Below are 5913 nucleotides of genomic sequence, written 5' to 3' on the forward strand. Positions count from 1 at the left end.
TTCCTCAGACCTGAAAGGAACTCGTTTCCACAGCAAAACTGATTCGCTAGAAGGGTTCCTCTCAGAACAATTAGCCTCATCCTGACTCCACACTCACTGTTCCAGAAGGCAAATTCCCACTTCCTGACGGACTCCTCAGAGGCTCTAGTCTTTGGAGGGAGCAGTGAATTTGCAAGTGTGTTGTAGTGGAGACCTGTTATGCCCAGATCGCAGAGCCCCCCACCAACCAACAAGGAAGCTGAGTCCTGTATGAAAAAGAGGAAAGCCTTTATTCTTATTCAAGTTGGAACTCGGACTCTCCATGAGGCCAATGCATTGGTAGGATCAGAAAGTCCTGACTGCAGTTTGGGTGAATTTTTTTTTACAATAATAGCAGTTGGGGTGAGGGATTTCTAAGGTTCAGGACTCCTGATTGACTGACATTTGTCAGGGGTGCCCTGGTGAAAGGGTGTGTGTGTGTGTGTGTGTGTGTGTGTGTGTGTGTGCTGGGCTAAGGGACATCAGGAGATCCTATCTACAATGGTTGGAACCTTGGGTTAGGAATTTCCTTTGGAGCAGGTTTTCAGCCTGCTGCTAAGATGCACCCATGCCCAGAGCACAGCTAGATCATGGCATGCCCTCTTCCATGACTAGGTTCCAAAAGAAAGAGAATTTAGCTTAGAGGGAGAGTGGACTACTATTCCGCTGAGGGAAAGGCCATGGCAGGGTTTCCTGGGCAGATTGTGCTTGTGTTTTCAGACCCCTCAGTCATCTCTCACCTGCAATCTTCGGCCTTAGCCCGCTAGGCCGGACACACGTCCGTGATCTCAGATGTGGGAGCTCAGGGTTGTGCTTGCTGTCAATCTCTTTCACACTCCAAAAGGATTCCACAGCACTTTGGGGCTGCTTCACCAACACCTCACCTCGAAACTCCTTGTTGTTGGGACTGGTGCTGAGCAGGGCAATTCCCCCAAACATACACAGTTTCTCTACCCCTGACTCACTCAGCCTCAGAATGAACATACCAAAACCTAGACTCTGTCTTCAGGGAATATAAACTTTTTCTGCCAGCTGTGTAGTAAACCAAAGCTTCAGGAATAATATCATGCTTGCCCAGCATGCACAAAGAACTACAAGAAACTTAACAGCAAACAACTTTCACTCTGTACTTGGTGCTGTGAGAGACCTAAGGATAGTTTAAGATGTACAGGAGGTTTTGCACAAACTAAAGTTCTACCATTTTATACCAGGAGTGTTTGGTATCCTGAAATTGTGTAGGAATCGTAGAACTAATTCCCCTGAGATACTAAGGACTGACTATATATATTAGTCTCTGTGTATGTATTTACGTATGTTCTTACATATGTAATATAGTTGTGCAATGTTATGTTAACTATGTCTTTGTTGCTGTGACGAAATGCCTATGAGGACAATCAGAAAGAAAGGTGTATTTCAGCTCACAGTTTCAAAGGTCTCAATTACTTGCTTCTGAGTTTCTGGGTCTCTAATGAGATTGGGCACTGTGGTGTGAGAAAACTGCTCATCTTGTATTGACCAAAAGCAAAAAGAGAGGTGAGAGAAAGCAAGAGCCTGGGGCAATGTACATCTCTTTGCAGCATGCCCCAGTGGCTGAATTCCTTCCTATTAGGTGCTACCTTTCCAATCATGCTTCATGGTGACTCCATCCGCAGACTTTCCCATCAGGATCAGTTCCTCATTGTGGCTGGCTCCACCAGCTGGGAACTAAGCTATAATAAATGAGACTTGTGGGGGGCACTTTAGACCCAAGCCTCAGTAAGGTTGCATATAATCTGTTGTATGTAATGCTATGTGTATAGTTGGTGGCATGTGAATGGGTTTATATTTAAGATTAGGTTTATTAAAAACTTTTGGCTTAAAAACACAGTTAAAGAATTTTCTAAAGAAAATGTAACTCTGTAGATACTTTGCTTCTAAATAATATGTAAAAGATATTCTTCCTAATAAATAGCTTTTGTTCTACTAGTTAAAATGTTAAAGAGAAATTTTTTACTTTTGGAAGAATAGTTCAAACTCTGAGTTTTTCTTGAAATCCAATAATTTTATTGATGTCAAGTTTGGTTCCTCATTGGTTTTTTAAACTGAGTAATGACTTTGCTATTTTCTGTTAGAAACACTGTGATACTAGAACTTAGAGAGTCTTTCTTGAGAAGGTTGTTAAGCAGCATTGTAGATAGTTAAACCCAGGGGAGAAAGATAGTTTCTGCTTCTCAAACTGCCCTATCCACCCTATTATAGTAACCCCATCAGGATATGAGCTTCTGTGATAGCTCAAGGAGTTGCATGGGTGTTTCTTCTTTCATTGTGGACTTGTCCCGGATGAGACCTCTCCTTTGGGTTCTCTGGTTACAGTACATTTTCAGGAATAGCTCCAATACTATCCTTTAACTCTTTCTTTGTTCTGTGGGTCTTCCTCACAATAACTTGTTCTTCCTATCTTCTTATATCGTGCAGCAATTTTTCAGAATTGAACCATCCCATCCCTCAGGGAGTCTCCTTAATGCTCAAGAAGTCAAGTTAAAACACTCTCTAGAAAAGAATTGGAAGTCACTTGAGTCTCAGGAAGAGGGAGACTCATAAGTCTCAAGAAGTTCCTGAAATTAGCAGGATCACAGGCCCCTCACCAAGGTTATGGACAAGTAGATGACTTCAAGGGAGACTACTCTGAGAAGCAGAACCACCTGGAGGATTTCCCACCTGTTGAACTGCCTACAAGTTGTACAGAGAGTTTTAGGGCTGAAGTTTCATGAACTATCACCCAGGTTGGGGTGGGCTTTTCCGGGACGCAGATTTCTTTGAATCCTTCCTGGTTTTGCAACTCCTCATCATACTTGTATGAGTAGCTCCAGTAAATTCATTGGTTTGTCAAATTAGGCTTTGTCTGTTGTCATTTCCCTGTTGGAAGAACAGAGGTTTGTGGCACACACCAGTTTACTGGCACACAACAATTTAGTGGCACTTACTCACTAAACCCCTTTGTAACAGCTACTGGGTAACTATAGCACATGTAATCTTCACACTTGGGAAACTGGCAATCCAGTCATAAGGCAGATTTTAGGTACCAGGGGTTTACTGTCATGTAAATAGAAGGTGATTCAAGTGATCCCATGGAGGGGAATATACATGATTATCACGGACATGATACAAGATCAATAGCAAAAGTCATGTGCTTGTGCAGGTTAAGATAGTGTCGGTTGTGAGAGTGCTTGTGTAGTGAGGAGCACAAGGCTTTCTGTGGACCACTGCTGCTCTGCACAGCAGCTCTGGACTGATGCTCTTCCTGCTTCACACAGCAGCTCTGGGCTGGTGCTCTTCCTGCTCCACACTGTTGTAATATGAGCTGCGGGGATGCGTCCCCAGCACCCCGGCTGCCTGCTAGCTTATGCCCCGAAATAATTACACGGACACTGTATTCTTTTAAACACTGCTTGGCCCATTAACTCTAGCCCTAACAGGCTAATTCTCATATCCCGATCAACCCATCTCTAATAAGCTGTGTAGCTCTGATCTTACCGGGAAAGATTCAGCATGTCTGACCTGGAGGCTTGCTTCATCGTGTGCATCTGCATGGGAGAGCGGAGCATGGCGTCTCTGAGCTCACTTCCTCTTCCTCCCAGCATTCTGTTCTGTTTACTCCTCCCACCTATGTTTTAACCTATGAGGCCAAGCAGTTTCTTTATTACTTAAGCAATGACCTTCCTCCATCACCACACAGCAGCTCTGGGCTAGTGCTCTTCCTGCTCTGCTCACAAACCCACTCATGCCTTCTTTTTAGGCAGAAATTATTTAAACTTCAGGAATCTGCTTCCTTTGGAAGGCTGAGAATGCTACAAGGAATGTCTCAGAGGAAGCAGGGAGGAAAGAATCCTGTCTGTCTGTCCGAATCCAAGGTGTTTTTTCAGCATCTCTCACTTCCTTTCCTTGGCCTTGGGCCTACTGTTCATGTCATATGGCCTCCTGATAGTCTGCATTTCCATTCCACCTTTGCAGAGTGTGTCCCACTACCAGCCAATCAGAAAGGGGAAGAGCTCTTGGGCCCAGTGCTTTGCTCCACATTAAGATGAGGTCCACACAAAAGTGGCACCAGCAGGAATTTTGCCGTAGTGAGTCAGAGACAGATATCAGCCCTTGGGTCTGCAGTCAGATGTAGGACGGAAGCATGTGGCTTTCGCTGCAGGTGCACTAATCATGTGAAATAGGGAGATGGTACCCCAAAGAAAGTCAGGGCAACTGCAGCCAAGGAATGTGGAAAATTAAGAAATGCAACCTCAAACAGGAAGTTGGCAGCAGAGAGCTTCTGCTGAGGTACCATTCCCGAGTTAGGGAATCTGTGGGGTTTCTAGTTAAGGACCTGTCTGCGCTGGCTTTCTGTTACTATGTAAACATCCCTGAAACTCGGAGATGATCTTTACAGGTCCATTTAGTTGGCAGCTCTGAAGATTGAAAGCCTGAGCGCATGGTGATGGCCTCTGCCTGGCTCTGGTGGGGACCCCGTGCTGGTTTGATTCATCACAGAAAGCAGAAGGCAGAGAAGGGAAAGTCTTCAATAACAGACTCAGTGGGAACCAGTCCAGTCTCACGACAGTGACTAACAACTCACTTTCTCTAGGGGACATTAATCTGTGCACAAACACTCGCTTCCAGTGTCCCAGATGCCCACTTGGGCCCCCTCCAAACACTACTACCCTGGAGAGCAGAGGCACAATGTGCACCTTGCTGGGGCCAGATCTAATGCTGTTATTCCCATCTTTCCTGGTGTCTTGACCCTTTAATACAGTTCCTCACAACTGGGTGACCTCCAGTCATAAAGTCATTTTCATTGCTACTTTAGCACTGCAGTTTTGCTACCATTATGAATCACCATGTAAATATCTGATATGCAGGATATCTAATATTTGCCCATGGGTTGAGAACCACTGATTTAGTGCATGATATTGCTCTACTAAGGTTTAAAAACATGTGGGAGCCTATAGTTCCTTTTCCCGGATGGACTGGAAACCCCAGAGGCCTGCTCACTGCCCATGCACCACTGACGCTTAGGACACAAGATCTATTCTTGATATACTGAGACATCTTTAAGACTAAAATTGGAGGCTAAGATGGGACCCAGTGAATGGAGGGAGGTGTGATGGTTAATTTTTGTTGTTAAGCTAATTGACTTAGGAATCACCTAGGAGATATGTCAATGGGCAGATCTCTGGACCAATTAACTAAGGAGAAAAACCCCTCCCCCCAGAGTAGGTGTCTTCTTCCTGCACAGGCCAGATGTACAGAAGTCCATGGGAAACTCTGTGGCTTTTGCCCTGCTTGCCTTTGCCGCTTTCTGCTTAATACATCTGTGCTATTGCTGCCACCCCTGCGGCTGCTCCCCCCTTCTCGTCATTCCCTAACACCAGCACCCATCTTCTTCATTCTTCCAACATGGGCCAGAGTGGAGCAGAGATAGAAACTGACATGGCCAGAGTTAGTCAGCCTGTGGGAGACAGACCTGGGAGCTAGGCCTTTTATATTCCAAGCAGAGATTCTCTACAGCACTGCCCACCATCTTGTGGAAAGTTTATGTAGACATACAACACAAATAAGTGTTTCTCCTGAGAGAAATGTGGCAGCCAGTAACATGGTGGGAGTCTCCACAGAGGCTACCATTCACAATGCTAAGACTGAAAAGCGGAAGTGGTAAAAATAATTTCGTGTCCACAGCCAAACACAGTGAAGAAGGCTGGAAGATGCCTCCCATTCAGTTAGGCCTCTGGGTCTTCGCTCAGGCCAGCAGTCTGCCTGGTATTCCCATTTTCATATCTCTTAGGTGTCTGATGTGCAACTACACACCACGCAGCCTCCATTTCAAACATAACAAATCAGTTAGGCACTGTTCTACCTCAATATGTTTTTTTT

Source organism: Microtus ochrogaster, chromosome 16 (assembly GCF_000317375.1).
Source record: "Microtus ochrogaster isolate Prairie Vole_2 chromosome 16, MicOch1.0, whole genome shotgun sequence".
Classification (NCBI taxonomy): Eukaryota; Metazoa; Chordata; class Mammalia; order Rodentia; family Cricetidae; genus Microtus; species Microtus ochrogaster.